This window comes from Etheostoma spectabile, unplaced genomic scaffold (assembly GCF_008692095.1).
Source record: "Etheostoma spectabile isolate EspeVRDwgs_2016 unplaced genomic scaffold, UIUC_Espe_1.0 scaffold00003638, whole genome shotgun sequence".
NCBI lineage: Eukaryota > Metazoa > Chordata > Actinopteri > Perciformes > Percidae > Etheostoma > Etheostoma spectabile.
Window position 1 is genome coordinate 56,345 of NW_022603052.1, and position 18,834 is coordinate 75,178.

The 18,834-nt window shown below is 40.3% G+C and overlaps 9 non-coding genes and 1 pseudogene across 9 annotated transcripts; 7 read left to right on the top strand and 3 right to left on the bottom strand.

Moving 5' to 3' along the window:
- Positions 1 to 3,028: 3,028 nt before the first annotated feature.
- Positions 3,029 to 3,100, top strand: trnaw-cca (transfer RNA tryptophan (anticodon CCA)). The gene has a single exon. It is a non-coding gene; the product is annotated as a tRNA-Trp (tRNA).
- Positions 3,101 to 4,008: 908 nt separating this feature from the next.
- On the top strand, positions 4,009 to 4,080 carry trnaw-cca (transfer RNA tryptophan (anticodon CCA)). The gene has a single exon. It is a non-coding gene; the product is annotated as a tRNA-Trp (tRNA).
- A 1,692-nt stretch (positions 4,081 to 5,772) lies between these two features.
- Positions 5,773 to 5,844, top strand: trnaw-cca (transfer RNA tryptophan (anticodon CCA)). Its single transcript has one exon. It is a non-coding gene; the product is annotated as a tRNA-Trp (tRNA).
- A 1,623-nt stretch (positions 5,845 to 7,467) lies between these two features.
- On the top strand, positions 7,468 to 7,539 carry trnaw-cca (transfer RNA tryptophan (anticodon CCA)). The gene has a single exon. It is a non-coding gene; the product is annotated as a tRNA-Trp (tRNA).
- Positions 7,540 to 9,035: 1,496 nt separating this feature from the next.
- trnaw-cca (transfer RNA tryptophan (anticodon CCA)) lies at positions 9,036 to 9,107 on the top strand. The gene has a single exon. It is a non-coding gene; the product is annotated as a tRNA-Trp (tRNA).
- A 2,438-nt stretch (positions 9,108 to 11,545) lies between these two features.
- Positions 11,546 to 11,618, top strand: trnav-aac (transfer RNA valine (anticodon AAC)). Its single transcript has one exon. It is a non-coding gene; the product is annotated as a tRNA-Val (tRNA).
- Positions 11,619 to 13,600: 1,982 nt separating this feature from the next.
- Positions 13,601 to 13,719, bottom strand: LOC116676684 (5S ribosomal RNA). Its single transcript, XR_004328806.1, has one exon. It is a non-coding gene; the product is annotated as a 5S ribosomal RNA (ribosomal RNA).
- Positions 13,720 to 15,509: 1,790 nt separating this feature from the next.
- trnak-cuu (transfer RNA lysine (anticodon CUU)) lies at positions 15,510 to 15,582 on the bottom strand. Its single transcript has one exon. It is a non-coding gene; the product is annotated as a tRNA-Lys (tRNA).
- A 1,286-nt stretch (positions 15,583 to 16,868) lies between these two features.
- trnak-cuu (transfer RNA lysine (anticodon CUU)) lies at positions 16,869 to 16,941 on the bottom strand. The gene has a single exon. It is a non-coding gene; the product is annotated as a tRNA-Lys (tRNA).
- A 1,047-nt stretch (positions 16,942 to 17,988) lies between these two features.
- Positions 17,989 to 18,107, top strand: LOC116676685 (uncharacterized; annotated as a pseudogene).
- Positions 18,108 to 18,834: the final 727 nt, after the last annotated feature.

Below are 18,834 nucleotides of genomic sequence, written 5' to 3' on the forward strand. Positions count from 1 at the left end.
ACTGGGCGTTGATTAGCAGACCGAAGGCAGAGGAGTTTATTCTTCAGCTTCTTCAGCCGGTGACGAACGCCGCCTTGGATCCACGTTTCCGCTTTTTCCGTACAGAATCCCTGCTAGAGTTCTTCTTAAGATAGTTAGGTATTAATCATCAACATTTGAGAAATCCGTTGGTAGGTGATTCCGCAGTAGCAGCAGAGTTTCTCTGCTGTAGTGAAACTCACGAGCAACGCCGCCAGCAGCGTTGGTTGAGTCCATAGCTCCAATAGCTGTTTAAAATCACAAAAACTGGCTGATTCTGCACCACAGGGCGAGATCCATGATTACTGCTCCAATGCAGTGATAAACAGTCACAATCACTCAGACGTAAGGAAAAAAAACAGCAACAAACAAATACCAACGTGATGACACCGCAGGGCAGCCACTGTGCAGCGCCCCGTTACTCACAGCCAATCAATGTACACATCAACTTTCTTTTTGATTAACATACAATATTTTTGATCCCCAGTGGGGAAATTACAATTTGTTAGTGATCACACACAGGCCTGAAATACACACACATGCTCAGGACCATGCACAAATGGAGAGAGGTATGAGTGAGTAGGCTGCCAGCTGGACCAGCACCCTGAGCAGTTGGGGGGGGGGGGGTTAAGTGCCTTGCGAGCAAGTGGCATCTCTCCAGCCACCAATCCACACTCTGTACTTTGGTCCACATGGGCACTTGCAAAGGCAGACTGAGATACTGCCACCACTAAACATTTGACCCCGAGTGATTTGAACACACAACCTTCTGATCTAGAGTCAGACACACTGCCGTTGCACCTCGAGGTCTACTGATTAATGCATATACACATCAACTTTATTTGTTAAAAAGATCAAATAAGATCCCCAGTGGGAAAATTGCAATTTACACTCTGTTAGCAACCACACACAGGTCTGAAAAACACTCACACACGCTCAGGACCTATTCATGCACAAATGGAGAGATGTCAGAGTGAGTGGGCTGCCAGCTGGACCTGTGCCTTTGGGGGTGTTCAGTGCCTTGCTCAAGAGTACCTGGCAGTGCCCAGGAGGTGAAGTGGCATCTCTCCAGCCACATGTGGACTTGAACCGTCATTGTATTATACTTAGACTTTGCCCTAGTTGCCCCCGGTGCTGTGCATCGGAGTGTGAATGTGTGTGAATGTTTATCTGATGAGCAGGTGGCACCTTGTACGACAGCCCCGGCCACAGTGTGTGAATGGTGAATGTATCCTGTAGATGTAAAAGCGCTTTGAGCGGTTGTTAAGACTGGAAAAGCGCTATATAAATACAGCACATTTACATTTACATTAGACTTAGACTTCTCTTTATTGATCCCTTTGGGATGACTCCCTCGAGGAAATTGAAAGTTACAGCAGCAGTTTTAGCAAGAAAAGAAATAAAAATAGATGAAAAAGACAGTATAAGACAGCAAAATAACAATAATAAACATAAGAACATTCGTCAACTAACAGAAAAGACCATAAATTATTATTAAAGTGTCAGTGTTGAGTCCAGTTTTAAAGTGATAAAGTGACCAGTGTGAATTTAAGTCCAGTGTGCATGTATGTTTGTCTGATGTGTACTGTACGTATGTATGTGTACTGTGTGTATAATGCATGTATGTGTGTATGTATGTATGTATGTATTGTCCTCCTCTGCCTATTTCCTTCTCCCCCCTAGTGAGGATTGTATAGTCTAATGGCATGAGGACAAAGGAGTCCTTGAGTCTGTGTTGGTCCGGCACTTGGAAGGAGTAGCCTTCCACTGAACCGGCTCCTCTGGGTGCTGATGACGGTGTGCAGGGGGTGGCTGGCATTTTCAGTAATGTCCAGCAGTTTGTCCTGTCCTCCTCTCTGCCACCGTCACCAGTGAGTCCAGCTTCATGCCGACCCACAGAGCCGCCCGCCTGATCAGTTTATCCAGCCTGTGGGTTCCTTCTTTGATATGCTGCCCCCCCCAGAACACCACAGTGTAGAATAGGACACTGGTGACCACAGACTGGTAAAACACCCACAGCGGTTTGCTGCAGATGTTAAAGGAGTACTTCCTGTACAGGTGGCTGCTGTTTGTTGTCCAGTCCAGTTTGTTGTCCAGCCACAGCCCGAGGTATTTGTATGATTCAACTGACTCCCTCTAACAGGACTGGTCGCGGTCTTGGTCTGGACCTCCCAAAATCAACGACCAGCTCCTTCGTCTTAGAGGTGTTGAGCTGTAGGCAGTTAGTGCGACACCAGAGAGCAAAGTCCCCCACCAGACTTTGATACTCCTCCTCCCTGTCACCCCTGATACACCCAACGATGGCTGTGTCATCTGCGTACTTCTGTATGTGACACAGCTCTGAGTTGTAGCAGAAGTCCAAGGTGTACAGGGTGAAGAGAAGAGGGGCCAGCACTGTGCCCTGGGGGGCTCCAGTGCTGCACGTTGGCCTATCGGTGAGGTAGTCTCTGATCCAGTCTACCAGATAGAGGTCCACTCCCATCCTGATCAATTTGTCCTGGAGTATAGGGGGCCGGATGGTATTGAAGGCACTGGAGAAGTCCAAGAAGAAGACCCTCACTGTGCCATTCCCCTTATCCAGATGGGAATGGACCCAATGTAGCAGGTAGAGGATGGCGTCCTCCACACCAACATCTGGCTGGTACACAAACTGCAGGCGGTCCTGGGCGTGCTGTACCTGGGGTCTAAGGAGGCTGAGGAAGAGCCACTACAACGTCTTCATCAGGTGTGAAGTGAGTGCCACCGGTCGGAAGTCATTCAGCTCGCTGGGCCTGTTCTTCTTGGGAACTGGAACAATGCAGGATGTCTTCCAAAGGGTGGGCACTCTCCCTCGCTGCAGGCTAAGGTTGAAGATCCATTGGAGCGGCTCCCCCAGTTCTGCTGCGCAGGTCTTCAGCAGTCTTGGACACACTTTATCTGGGCCTGCTGCTTTCCTGGGCCGGAGCCTCCTCAGCTGCTCTCTGACCCGGTCTATGGTGATGTGGGGCGGGGATACACGCATTAGTCAGCAGACATTGTGGCGCAACGGTAGCGCGTCTGACTCCAGATCAGAAGGTTGTGTGTTCAAATCACGTCAGGGTCAAATGTTGATGGGTGGCAGTAGCTCAATATGTGGTAGTTGGGTGTCCTCCCCCAGCAAGAATTTGAATTTCATTTAACACCTGAATCACTTGAGACACCTGAAACCCATCCAACACTTGAAACACATCAAACACATCAATCACCTGAAACACATCAAAAACCTGAATCACATATAACACCCGAAACACATCAAACTTCTGAAACACATAAAACACATCAAGCATCTGAAACAAATCAAATACCTGAAACACATCAAACACTTTAAAAACATCAAGCACCTGAAACATATAAAAAACATCAAAAACCTGAAACACATAAAACACATCAAAGACATCAACACTTGAAACACATAAAAGACATTAAACACATCAAAAACCTGAAACACATCAAATAACAGAAACACAAACACATCAAACACCTGAAACACATAGAACACCGGAAGCACAAACACATAAAAAACATAAAACACATCAAAGACATTAACACCAGAAACAAATCAAACACATCAAAGACATCAAACACCTGAAACACATAAAAAACATCAAACACCTGGTCTCTGCCGAAGCCGCTGGCTTCCAGTTACCCGGAGAAGAACCCTAAAACTTAAAACAGTCACTTAGAGACAAAAAAGTAAGGAAATAGGGTTCAAGTTTTGAAAAACAAAAGTCATCCCTTGAAAGTCATATATTGTAAAAAGGGAGATTTCTGTGTCTTTTTTGATTCAAAACCAGGTTGATTTGCAATATGAATACTGTGAAAGTAACAAAACGCTTAATCCACGGAGAAATGGACACATGTATAAGCATTAACCAAAAAGAAAGTGAATCTGTATATGCATTAATCAGAAAAAAGTTCATGTATATATGCATTAATCAAAAGAAATTTGATCTGTACATGCATTAGTCAATAGACCTTGTGGCGCAACGGTAGCGCGTCTGACTCCAGATCAGAAGGTTGCGTGTTCTAACCACGTCAGGGTCAAATGTTGATGGGTGGCAGTAGCTCAATATGTGGTAGTTGGGTGTCCTCCTCCAGCAAGGGTTTGAGCATCATCGGCTTCATTTCCTGTATTAACATAGGCTTTTATGCACCAATTTACATATACATCTAATACCTGAAACAAATTAAAAACACCCGAATCACTTCAGACACCTGAAACACATCAAATACATCAAACATCTGAAACTCATCAAACACCTGAAACACATCCAACACTGGAAGCACAAACAGATCAAACACCTGAAAAATGTTAATCACATCAAAGACATAAAACACCTGGAACACCTGAGACGCATCAAACACCTGAAACACATCACACACGTGAAACACATCAAACATCTGAAACAGAAAAAACACGTCAAACGCCAGAAACTAATCAAACACATCAAACACCTGAAACACATCAAACATCTGAAACATATCAAACACTTGAAACACATCAAACACCTGAAACAAATCAAACACCTGAACATATCAAACACCTGAAACACATCAAACACAACAGACATCAGCACCTGAAACATATAAAAAACATCAAAACCTGAAACACATAAAACACATCAAAGACATCAACACTTGAAACACATAAAGACATTAAACACATCAAAAACCTGAAACACATCAAATAACAGAACACAAACACATCAAACACCTGAAACACATAAAACACATCAAAGACATCAACACTTGAAACACATAAAAGACATTAAACACATCAAAAACCTGAAACACATCAAATAACAGAAACACAAACACATCAAACACCTGAAACACATAGAACACCGGAAGCACAAATACATAAAAAACATGAAACACATCAAAGACATCAAACACCTGAAACAAATCAAAGACATCAAAGACATCAAACACCTGAAACACATAAAAAACATCAAACACCTGAAACACATCAAACACCTGAAACACATCAAAAACCTAAAACACATCAAACACCTGAAACCCCGTCAAAAACCTAAAACACATCAAACACCTGAAACACCTGAAAGATATCAAACACATCAAATACCTGAAACACATCAAACACATCAAACAACTCAAACACCTGAAACAAATTGAACACCTGAAACAAATCAAACACATGAAACATATCAAGCACCTGAAACACATCAAACACCTGAAACACGTTAAACAACTGACACACATCAACCACATCAAACACCTGAAACACATCACATACCTGAAACACATCAAACACATCAAAGACATAAAAGACATAAAAGACATTAACACCTGAAACACATTAATCACCAGCTTCAGGTAAGGAGGCCTCAAAGACAAACTGTTTTTGCAGTGCCCGGTCTCTGCCGAAGCCGCTAGCCTCCAGTTACCCAGAGAAGAACCCTAAAACTTAAATGAGTCACTTAGACGCAAAAAAGTAAGGAAATAGGGTTCAGGTTTTGAAAAACAAAAGTCATCCCTTGAAAGTCATATATTGTAAAAAGGGAGATTTCTGTGTCTTTTTTGATTCAAAACCAGGTTGATTTGCAATATGAATACTGTGAAAGTAACAAAACGCTTAATCCACGGAGAAATGCAAACATGTATATGCATTAAACAAAAAGAAAGTTAATCTGTATATGCATTAATAAGAAAAAAAGTTCATGTGTATATGCATTAATCAAAAAGAAATTTGATCTGTACATTCTTTAGTCAGCAGACCTTGTGGCGCAACGGTAGCGCGTCTGACTCCAGATCAGAAGGTTGCGTGTTCAAACCACGTCAGGGTCAAATGTTGATGGGTGGCAGTAGCTCAATATGTGGTAGTTGGGTGTCCTCCCCCAGCAAGAATTTGAATTTCATTTAACACCTGAATCACTTCAGACACCTGAAACCCATCCAACACCTGAAACACATCAATCACCTGAAACACATCAAAAACCTGAATCACATATAACACCAGAAACACATCAAACTTCTGAAACACATAAAACACATCAAGCACCTGAAACTAATCAAACACCTGAAATACATGAAACACCTGAAACAAATCAAACACCTTAAACACATCAAATACCTGAAACACATCAAACACTTTAAAAACATAAACACCTGAAAGATATCAAACAACTCAAACACTTGAAACATATCAAACCCCTGAAACATATCAAACCCCTGAAACATATCAAGCATCTGAAACACATCAAACACATGTAACACGTCAAATGCCTGAAACTAATCAAACACATCAAACACCTGAAAGACATCAAAATCCTGAAACATATCAAAGACATCACACACCTGAAACAAATCAAAAAATTGAAACACATCAATCACCTGAAACAAATCAAACACCTAAAACACATCTCAAACACAAAAAAAATCAAAGACCTGACACACATCAAACACATCAAACAGCTGAAACACATCAAACACCTGAAACACATTAAAAACATCAAACAGCTGAAACACATGAAACACCTGAAACAAATCAAACACCTGAAACACATCAAATACCTGAAACTCATCAAACACATAAAAAACATCAAATACCTGAAACACATGAAAGATATCAAACACATCAAACAACTCAAACACCTGAAACACATAAAAGACATTACACACATCAAAGACCTGAAACACATCAAACAACATAAACACAAACACATCAAAGACCTGAATCACATCAATCACCTAAACACATCAAACACCTGAAACACATCAAACACCTGAAAAAAATCAAACACTTGAAACATATAAAACACCTGAAACACATCAAAGACATCAAACACCTGAAACACATAAAACACCTGAAAAAAATCAAACACTTGAAACATATAAAACACCTGAAACACATTAAACACCTGAAACACACCAAACACCTGAAACACATCCAACACATCAAAGACATAAAAGACATAAAAGACATTAACACCTGAAAAACATTAATCACCAGCTTCAGGTAAGGAGGCCTCAAAGACCAACTGCTTTTGCGTCGAACGGTCCCTGCGTTCTGAAAGCAAGGCCTCCAAAGACAAACTGCTTTTGCAGCGCCTGGTCTCTGCCGAAGCCGCTGGCTTCCAGTTACCCGGAGAAGAACCCTAAAACTTAAATCAGTCACTTAGAGACAAAAAAGTAAGGAAATAGGGTTCAAGTTTTGAAAAACAAAAGTCATCCCTTGAAAGTCATATATTGTAAAAAGGGAGATTTCTGTGTCTTTTTTGATTAAAAACCAGGTTGATTTGCAATATGAATACTGTGAAAGTAACAAAACGCTTAATCCACGGAGAAATGGACACATGTATATGCATTAACCAAAAAGAAAGTGAATCTGTATATGCATTAATCAGAAAAAAGTTCATGTATATATGCATTAATCAAAAGAAATTTGATCTGTACATGCATTAGTCAACAGACCTTGTGGCGCAACGGTAGCGCGTCTGACTCCAGATCAGAAGGTTGCGTGTTCAAATCACATCAGGATCAAATGTTGATGGGTGGCAGTAGCTCAATATGTGGTAGTTGGGTGTCCTCCTCCAGCAAGGGTTTGAGCATCATCCGCTTCATTTCCTGTATTAACATAGGCTTTTATGCACCAATTTACATATACATCTAATACCTGAAACACATTAAAGACACCTGAATCACTTCAGACACCTGAAACACATCAAATACATCAAACATCTGAAACTCATCAAACACCTGAAACACATCCAACACTGGAAGCACAAACAGATCAAACACCTAAAAAATATTAATCACATCAAAGACATAAAACACCTGAGACACATCAAACACCTGAAACACATCAAACATCTGAAACAGAAAAAACACGTCAAACGCCAGAAACTTATCAAACACATCAAACACCTGAAACACATCAAACATCTGAAACATATCAAACACTTGAAACACATCAAACACCTGAAACAAATCAAACACCTGAAACATATCAAACACCTGAAACACATCAAACACATCAAAGACATCAAGCACCTGAAACATATAAAAAACATCAAAAACCTGAAACACATAAAACACATCAAAGACATCAACACTTGAAACACATAAAAGATATTAAACACATCAAAAACCTGAAACACATCAAATAACAGAAACACAAACACATCAAACACCTGAAACACATAGAACACCGGAGGCACAAACACATAAAAAACATAAAACACATCAAAGACATCAAACACCAGAAACACATCAAACACATCAAAGACATCAAACACCTGAAACACATAAAAAACATCAAACACCTGAAACACATCAAAAACCTAAAACACATCAAACACCTGAAACCCCGTCAAAAACCTAAAACACATCCAACACCTGAAACACCTGAAAGATATCAAACACATCAAACAACTCAAACACCTGAAACAAATTGAACACCTGAAACACATCAAACATCTGAAACACATCAAACACCTGAAACACGTTAAACAACTGACACACATCAACCACATCAAACACCTGAAACACATCACATACCTGAAACACATCAAACACATCAAAGACATAAAAGACATAAAAGACATTAACAACTGAAACACATTAATCATCAGCTTCAGGTAAGGAGGCCTCAAAGACAAACTGCTTTTGCAGTGCCCGGTCTCTGCCGAAGCCGCTAGCCTCCAGTTACCCAGAGAAGAACCCTAAAACTTAAATGAGTCACTTAGACGCAAAAAAGTAAGGAAATAGGGTTCAGGTTTTGAAAAACAAAAGTCATCCCTTGAAAGTCATATATTGTAAAAAGGGAGATTTCTGTTTCTTTTTTGATTCAAAACCAGGTTGATTTGCAATATGAATACTGTGAAAGTAACAAAACGCTTAATCCACGGAGAAATGCAAACATGTATATGCATTAACCAAAAAGAAAGTTAATCTGTAGATGCATTAATAAGAAAAAAAGTTCATGTGTATATGCATTAATCAAAAAGAAATTTGATCTGTACATGCATTAGAAAGCCGACCTTGTGGCGCAACGGTAGCGCGTCTGACTCCAGATCAGAAGGTTGCGTGTTCAAATCACGTCAGGGTCAAATGTTGATGGGTGGCAGTAGCTCAATAAGTGGTAGTTGGGTGTCCTCCCCCAGCAAGAATTTGAGCATCAACGGTTTAGTTTCCTGTATTAACATAAAATCTTAAGCACCAATTTACAAATACATCTAATACCTGAAACACATCAAAAACATTTAACACCTGAATCACTTATGACACCTGAATCACATATAACACCCGAAACACATCAAACACCTGAAACACATCAAACACCTGTAACACATCAAACACCTGTAACACATCAAACACCTGAAACACATCTCTGTTTTAGTTACAGAGTGAGGCATCGCACTTCTGTTCCATCTTTGTTGAGAGTTGCACATGCGCAGTACCTAGGTAAGGATTACAAGCCAATCAGGAGCAGAGTATAGGCTGGACTACAGTAGAGCTGTTTGGAACCAGTGTTTTCTTTTGGAGATTCATGATCCCTAATACCTTTCTAAGCCACTTACCCTGGTCCCTGACCCCTGCCCCCAGAGCTGGTAGCTCTGTTCCTTGGCGGAGCCAGTTGGGCCCCCTGCTCTGGCTGGCTGGAGGTCGGCGTCTTCAGGTGAGGAGGCCTCAAAGACCAACTGCTTTTGCAGCATCTGGTCCTTGTCTTCTGGAAGCGAGTCCTCCAAAGACAAACTACTTTCGCAGCATCTGGTCCTCATTTCTGGAAGCGAGTCCTCCAAAGACAAACTACTTTTGCAGCATCTGGTCCTTGTCATCTGGAAGTGAGGCCTCCAAAGACAAACTGCTTTCGCAGCGCCTAGTCTCTGCCGAAGCTTCTGGCCTCCAGCTGCCCGGAGCAGAACCCTGGACTAAAAGACTCAACACGGCTTGTACATATAAGGTTCTCTATGGATGTTTTGTGACCTCACTCATGACGTCATCATGAACTCAAAGCTGATTGGTCAGTAGTTCTTTTGATGTGTTATAGAATGCTGTGATGTCATACACCATAGACAATTCCAGTCTATAAGACTTTTCTCATTTTATTTTTATTTATTTTTGAGGGATGAAAACAAAATATATTGTAAAAAAGTATGAGAATATACACATCACACTATAAATGTGTAAATTAATTTAACGTGTATAGAGCAGACATATTTTCACATGTAAATTGGTAAATATTATAATTGATTATTAATAGCTTTGATAGCAGGATCATTCTCAATCCTTTTGTAAAACCTTTGTCTTTCTTGGAGTATATCCACTATAATACATTCTTAAAAAATTTCATATCTTTTGCTATGGTTGGGCCTCGTATCCAAACTACTCTGGCAGATGTAGTAGTGTCGATGTAGCCTTGGGAAATAATTAGCAGCTGGTAGACAGATCTCCCCATCGGGAAATAAAACCCCAGTCTTCCGTGTGAGAGGCGGAGGCGACCATCCAAAGTTTCAGTAGTATTGTGGTTTTTGTGTTGGAACAAGTTGCACTGTTTGAAATAAGCTTTTGAGATACAAGAACGTCTTCACTTGGGACAGCAATTGACTCCCAACCCGATGGGAGAAATCCTGAGCTTTGAGATTTGGAGGGGCTGACTTTGATTCCGAATGCTTGACACTGGACTTCAATCTGCCCCAGTGGGCGCTGTAGATCACTGTTTGATGAAGCCAACAGAACAACATAATCTGGAAAGAGCAGAAGAGGAATTATAAGGTGCCCAGACTTGACACTCTCCCACCTTCTGCTGCGCCTTGTGAGGTGCTGTTCATGTCCAGTAGATATGCTTTTTCCATCGCTTGACGATATTCCCATTTAGGGTCAGGAGTTCTCCTCCCATGCTGAACACAGCCTGAGCCAAGGCACGCTTTCCCCCTCATGATTCACCCCAGTGGAAGCTGTAGATCAATGCCTGATAAAGCCAAATGAACCACATAGTCTGCAAAGAGCATAAACGGAATTCCAAGGTGGCTAGACTTGACACTTTCCCAACTCCTGCGGCGCCTTGTTCATGTCCAGGAGTTGTGCTCTTTCCATCGCTTGAAAGTATTCCCATTTAGGATCAGTTCTCCTCCCATGCTGCAGCTTGAGCCAAGGCCCACTTTCCCGAGTAGTCCCACGCGTTCGCCGGGACTTCCTCAAGGCCTTGTAGCATTGGTTAGCTGGTAGAAAAATCTCCCCGTCGGGGAATCTAACCCCGATCTTCCGCGTGACAGGCGGAGATACTGTCCATTATACTAACGAGGAATGCCCAAGCTTAATATTTGGCACATCAAGAAATAGGTGGCGCTATTCCAACATTCAGACCACAGACAATGCATGTAGAAATATTTAGGTTTACTACATATTTGCTGTCATTCAAATCCATGACAAAGCATCTGTGACTGAATCTAGTTTAAAATCTCTATTTTGTTGCATTTTGAACATTTGCAGTAAAATAAAAATGGTGCATTTTCCCACAAATATGCAAAATAAATGCATTTCTTCAGTTTCCGTAGTGTAGTGGTTATCACGTTCGCCTAACACGCGAAAGGTCCCCTGTTCGAAACAGGGCGGAAACACATTTCTTTATTTGTATTGACTTTGCACAATCAAACTCTGCGAAGTTAAACTCTCCATGACATTCACGGAAAAATCTCCCTGACGTGAAATCGTGGCCAGGCCTACCAAAGTTTCCCCAGTGCAGTAGTCATCACATTCAGAGATTCAGGAATATCCTGTCTAAAATTGATGCAGAAAAACTAGTCCACGCATTTGTTACTTCTAAGCTGGATTACTCCAATTCTATATCATCAGGCTGTTTAAAAGAGTCCATAAAGATTATTCAGCTGATCCAGAATGCTGCACCACGTGTTCTGGTAGGAACCAGGAAAAGAAAAACAAAATTGTGTTTGTTAGTATTAGAACACTGACAATACCGATGACGTCACTGGCATGGTAGGACCTGCGAATGTATATAGACAACGGCTGCAGCACATAATATACACACAAAAAAAGTCATTTTAATGGCACGGGTTACGCATTTGAGCCTGTCAGGGACAAGCCTCTAGTGTCTGACTACCACCAAATGGAGGACGATCAGTTTCAGGCTCCACCTTCAGTACAGGATCGTTTGGGGGGGAGTGACAGTGACCGGTGCATGTGTGTATCTGTGTGTGTGTGTGTGTGTGTGTGTGTGGGCGCAGCTTACTATCATGCACTCTCCTTTATTGTATCCAAGCACATTATGCATTTTAGGAAATAGACTGCTTATATATCGTGTGCATTTAGAGAAAATTGAAAAACATGGTTAAGGTCCTGTTCGTTTACGAAAAGAGAGGTGGATAAATGGAAAATGTAACTGGACCATTAATCCAATGGGATCGCTTGTTAGCTGAATGTAGGAGAGTTACCCCAGTTTGACCATAGATGCACGGAGGAGTCACGAGTTTTGCCGTTTGCTTTAGGCTAGTGCAGAGCTGGCAGATTTTTACTATGAAACTAGCAGCTGTTTCTGCATCAACAATGTGCCCTGAGACGGTGAACATCAGCTAGCTTCAGGGTCAGTAGAGAGGGACGTTGGATTCTGTGGTTTAGTCAGCTGCTAGTAAACACATTATTATTGATCTGTGATATCGTTTATTTATACAGTCTATGGTCGGAGTACTAGCTTGTGGAGTTTGTCATAAGAGTGCTTCAGACGTATTTAGTTGCAAGTCCAGTAGTTTGGTATCTAGCTTGGTGTTGTGTCTCAATTTCAAGTAATGCCCAGTGTGTCAGTCTCCATTTTGTTGAACAGCCTACACGTTGGGCTTTATTTTTGTAAGGGAATATGTTTCGTGTATGTGAACACAACATTACATCCTGCCCTTTGCCTAGTAGACTTGATAGTATGCTGGATAACAGGTAAACATTGCTGCTTCTGTGTCCTCTGCCTGCCGTGAGCGTTTCAGCGCCGTCTGCAGCAGGTAGCATCAGTGGTGTTACTTGCTGGTGGTGTATCGGTCTAGTCTGTACTGGAGCCTGAAGGCCTTAGGTTTCAGTCGGTTGGACTTAACCCTCACTCTAAATAGTGTGTCGCTAAAAAATACATTTTTCTGTACCTTGCTAGTACTTTAACTACCTTCACCTTGGAATCAAGGAGTTGATTTGCTTTTTGCTCTTTTTTGCACTATAATTAACACTTCTGAATTTTCAAGAGTTCTTTGATTTGTTTTGTTCCACATTGATTCATTTATTTAGCCTGTTGGTACACTTATAAATGCTTTCATGTATTTCCAAGTTTCTATTTTTCATTGCTGTAATTAATTCTCAATTTTCTTACCTCTGTCTTTACTTAGACTTGGGTGACTTGTCGTCTTCCAGAACATATTATTTATTTATGATGTGGTCAAACTGCAAGTATTTTGAACTCCTACTTGAATTGTTGAACACTGTGAGATTGTTTATTTTAATTCTAAATAAGAATGGTGCTTCAAAAAAAAAAAAAGTTACGTCCTCTATACAGTTTCCTTGTCACCTCTGCGTCCAGCAAAGAAGTCAAAGTGCCTTATGCTAATGAAAAAGCTTACAGCACCAGGTATTCCCAGGCGGTCTCCCATCCAAGTACTAAGCCAGCCCAACCCTGCTTGGCTTCCGACATCAGACGAGAGCGGGCGCTTTCAGGGTGGTGTGGCCGTAAGCAAGTGCAGTGGGTGAAATCCAGCTATTTCTAGACGTGAAAACCTGAAGGTTTTCAAAACTGTTGAATAAACAGCTTGGGGTTGAGGAATACTGAACTACATGTAATCACACTAATAGTTCACGTAAACATTTTTCCGTAGCTTGCTAGTAGTTAGGGAGTTAGGGTTAGGGGGTTAGGGTTAGGGTAGGGTTAGGGTTGGGGGGGTTAGGGTTAGGGGGTTAGGGGGTTAGGGTTAGGGTTGGGGTTGAGGAATACTGAACTACATTTAATCACACTAATAGTTCACGTATACATTTTTCCGTATGTGCTAGTAGTTCAACTACCTTCACCTTGGAATCAAGGATTTGACTTGCTTTTTGCTCTTTTTTGCTTGTTTATTTTAATTCTAAATAAGAATGGTGCCTCAAAAAAAAAAAAAGTTACGTCCTCTATACAGTTTCCTTGTCAGCTCTGCGTCCAGCAAAGAAGTCACAGCGCCTTATGCTAATAAAAAAAAGCTTACAGCAGACTTAAGTTTTATCTGAGGAACAGGAGATCAGCACAGGACATGATCAAAGAATGCAGGCACATTTTAGTCTGGTAAATTTCAGGGATTTTTACACTGGGAAGGAACTATTAATCTTGCGATTGACGGACTATCTGCCCCAATACAGCCACAGTATACAGTGCAGAACTCAGGCATTCCCACTCTCTGAAACACCATCACCCAACGTGGGGCTAAAACGCATGACCCTGAGATTAAGAGTCTCATGCTCTACCGACTGAGCTAGACAGGCACTTGTCAAGATTGGAGTTGCGGTCCAAAAATTTCACTTAAAACTTCTGAAATGTTACAGTTCTAGAATGTTAGGTTAAAGTTCTAGAATGTAAAGATGCAGTTCTAGAAAGTTAAGCTTTCATTCTAGAAATCTGAGTTGCAATTCAAGAACAATAGGTTGAAGTTCTAGAATGTTAAGCTGCCATTCTACAATGTTAGCTTTAAATTCTAGAATGTTAAGCTACAGTTCTAGAATGTTAGGTTAAAGTTCTAGAATGTAAAGATGCAGTTCTAGAAAGTTAAGCTTTCATCTAGAAATCTGAGTTGCAATAGGTTGAAGTTTTAGAATTGTTATAAGTTGCGTTCCCAAAAGGTTGCTCATAGTCCTAAAAGGTTACATTGTAGTTCTAGAATGGTAAGCTGCAGTTCTAGAATGTTAGGTTTAAGTTCAAGAATGTTAAGCTGCAGTTCTGGAATGTTAAGTTGCAGTTCTAGAACAATAAGATGTAGTTTTTTAATTTTAAGAGTTATGGTCCGAAAATCTTACTTACAGTTCTACAATGCTATGTTGTAGTTCTAGAATGTTAGGTTTGAGTTCTAGAATGTTAATATTCAGTTCTAGAATGTTAGGTTTAACTTCGAGAATGTTAACCTGCAGTTCTGGAATGTTAAGTTGCAGTTCTGGAAAATTTGGTTGAAGTTGTAGAATTTTGAGAGTTGCGGTCCTAAACTGTTAATTACAGTTCTAAAATGTTACATGGTAGTTCTAGAATGTTGAGTTGCAGTTCTAGAACAATAGGTTGAAGTTTTAGAATTTGAACATGCATTGTCACCAGACTTTAGTTTGATCAGAGGAACAGGAGGTCAGCACAGGCCAAGATTGTAGAATGCAGGCACGTTTTAGTCTGGTAAATTTCAGGGATTTTTACACTGGGATGGAAATGCTAATCTTGCGATTGACAGATGATCTGCCCCAACACAGCCACAGTATACAGTGCAGAACCTAGGCATTCCAACTGTCTAAAACACCACCGCCCAACGTGGGGCTCCAACCCACGACCCTGAGATTAAGAGTCTCATGCTCTACCGACTGAGCTAGCCAGGCACTTCTCACGTTATGAGTTGCGGTCCAAAAATTTCACTTAAAACTTCTGAAATGTTACAGTTCTAGAATGTTACTTGGCAGTTCTAGAATGTTAGGTTGAAGTTCTAGAATGTTAAGCTGCCATTCTACAATGTTAGCTTTAAATTCTAGAATGTTAAGCTACAGTTCTAGAATGTTAGGTTGAAGTTCTAGAATGTAAAGATGCAGTTCTAGAAAGTTAAGCTTTCATTCTAGAAATCTGAGTTGCAATTCAAGAACAATAGGTTGAAGTTCTAGAATGTTAAGCTGCCATTCTACAATGTTAGCTTTAAATTCTAGAATGTTAAGCTACAGTTCTAGAATGTTAGGTTGAAGTTCTAGAATGTAAAGATGCAGTTCTAGAAAGTTAAGCTTTCATTCTAGAAATCTGAGTTGCAATTCAAGAACAATAGGTTGAAGTTCTAGAATGTTAAGCTGCCATTCTACAATGTTAGCTTTAAATTCTAGAATGTTAAGCTACAGTTCTAGAATGTTAGGTTAAAGTTCTAGAATGTAAAGATGCAGTTCTAGAAAGTTAAGCTTTCATCTAGAAATCTGAGTTGCAATAGGTTGAAGTTTTAGAATTGTTATAAGTTGCGTTCCCAAAAGGTTGCTCATAGTCCTAAAAGGTTACATTGTAGTTCTAGAATGGTAAGCTGCAGTTCTAGAATGTTAGGTTTAAGTTCAAGAATGTTAAGCTGCAGTTCTGGAATGTTAAGTTGCAGTTCTAGAACAATAAGATGTAGTTTTTGAATTTTAAGAGTTATGGTCCGAAAATCGTACTTACAGTTCTACAATTCTATGTTGTAGTTCTAGAATGTTTGGTTTGAGTTCTAGAATGTTAATATTCAGTTCTAGAATGTTAGGTTTAACTTTGAGAATGTTAACCTGCAGTTCTGGAATGTTAAGTTGCAGTTCTGGAAAATTTGGTTGAAGTTGTAGAATTTTAAGAGTTGCGGTCCTAAACTGTTAATTACAGTTCTAAAATGTTACATGGTAGTTCTAGAATGTTGAGTTGCAGTTCTAGAACAATAGGTTGAAGTTTTAGAATTTGAACATGCATTGTCACCAGACTTTTGTTTGATCAGAGGAACAGGAGGTCAGCACAGGCCAAGATTGTAGAATGCAGGCACGTTTTAGTCTGGTAAATTTCAGGGATTTTTACACTGGGATGGAATTGCTAATCTTGCGATTGACAGATGATCTGCCCCAACACAGCCACAGTATACAGTGCAGAACTCAGGCATTCCAACTGTCTAAAACACAACCGCCCAACGTGGGGCTCGAACCCACGACCCTGAGATTAAGAGTCTCATGCTCTACCGACTGAGCTAGCCAGGCACTTCTCAAGTTATAAGTTGCGGTCCAAAAATTTCACTTAAAACTTCTGAAATGTTACAGTTCTAGAATGTTACTTGGCAGTTCTAGAATGTTAGGTTGAAGTTCTAGAATGTTAAGCTGCCATTCTACAATGTTAGCTTTAAATTCTAGAATGTTAAGCTACAGTTCTAGAATGTTAGGTTGAAGTTCTAGAATGTAAAGATGCAGTTCTAGAAAGTTAAGCTTTAATTCTAGAAATCTGAGTTGCAATTCAAGAACAATAGGTTGAAGTTCTAGAATGTTAAGCTGCCATTCTACAATGTTAGCTTTAAATTCTAGAATGTTAAGCTACAGTTCTAGAATGTTAGGTTAAAGTTCTAGAATGTAAAGATGCAGTTCTAGAAAGATAAGCTTTCATCTAGAAATCTGAGTTGCAATAGGTTGAAGTTTTAGAATTGTTATAAGTTGCGTTCCCAAAAGGTTGCTCATAGTCCTAAAAGGTTACATTGTAGTTCTAGAATGGTAAGCTGCAGTTCTAAAATGTTAGGTTTAAGTTCAAGAATGTTAAGCTGCAGTTCTGGAATGTTAAGTTGCAGTTCTAGAACAATAAGATGTAGTTTTTGAATTTTAAGACTTATGGTCCGAAAATCTTACTTACAATGCTATGTTGTAGTTCTAGAATGTTAGGTTTGAGTTCTAGAATGTTAATATTCAGTTCTAGAATGTTAGGTTTAACTTCGAGAATGTTAACCTGCAGTTCTGGAATGTTAAGTTGCAGTTCTGGAAAATTTGGTTGAAGTTGTAGAATTTTAAGAGTTGCGGTCCTAAACTGTTAATTACAGTTCTAAAATGTTACATGGTAGTTCTAGAATGTTGAGTTGCAGTTCTAGAACAATAGGTTGAAGTTTTAGAATTTGAACATGCATTGTCACCAGACTTTAGTTTGATCAGAGGAACAGGAGGTTAGCACAGGCCAAGATTGTAGAATGCAGGCACGTTTTAGTCTGGTAAATTTCTGTTTTGAGAACCTTCAGTTCTAGAAATAGCTGGATTTCGCCCTCTATGGTTCCTTACGGCAACACTACCCTGAAAGTGCCCGCTCTTGTCAGATCTTGGAAGCCAAGCAGGGTTGGGCCGGCTTAGTACTTGGATGGGAGACCGCCTGGGAATACCTGGTGCTGTAAGCTTTTTCATTAGCATAAAGCGCTGTGGCTTCTTTGCTGGACGCAGAGCTGACAAGGAAACTGTATAGAGGACGCAACCTTTTTTTTTTGAAGCACCATTCTTCTTTAGAATTAAACCAAACTGATTTGACCATACTTCTCTAAAGTCTAAGCAATGAATGATTTCATCTGCCAGGAAGCTTTTGCCATTACTCTAAGCATTCCTCCAAACTAAAACAATTGCATGAAAAGGATCACTTTGGGATCAACACTGTTGCAGTTTTAACTACAACAGTCAGCATGGCAAGTACCCACTAGTAGGCTTGAGTCTATTTTAGTTTATAACTTGTTTTTCGTTTTTGTCTTGGGGTCAAATTTGACTTAAGTTTCTTTATCAGAAATGAGTTTCTATTAACCAAAAATAACATAATTGGTTATCAATGATATTTGCTATTAAAATTACTTATTTCATTGAATTTTAGGGTTTTAAATACATAGTGTTTGGTTTTCCTAGGTCAATTTTGACCTGGTGGTCCAATGGAGATGTAAAGACCCACTAAAACCGGGCGGCTGTGGCTCAGTGGCAGAGCTGTTGCCTGCCAATTGGAAGGTCGGTGGTTCGGTGCTGCTCATCGGAGTGTAAAAGTGTGTGAGTGTATATTTAATGAGCAGGAAGCACCTTGTAGCCTCGGCCGCATTGTATGAATGTGTGTGAATGGTGAATGTTGGTGGTGAAATACGGCACATTTAC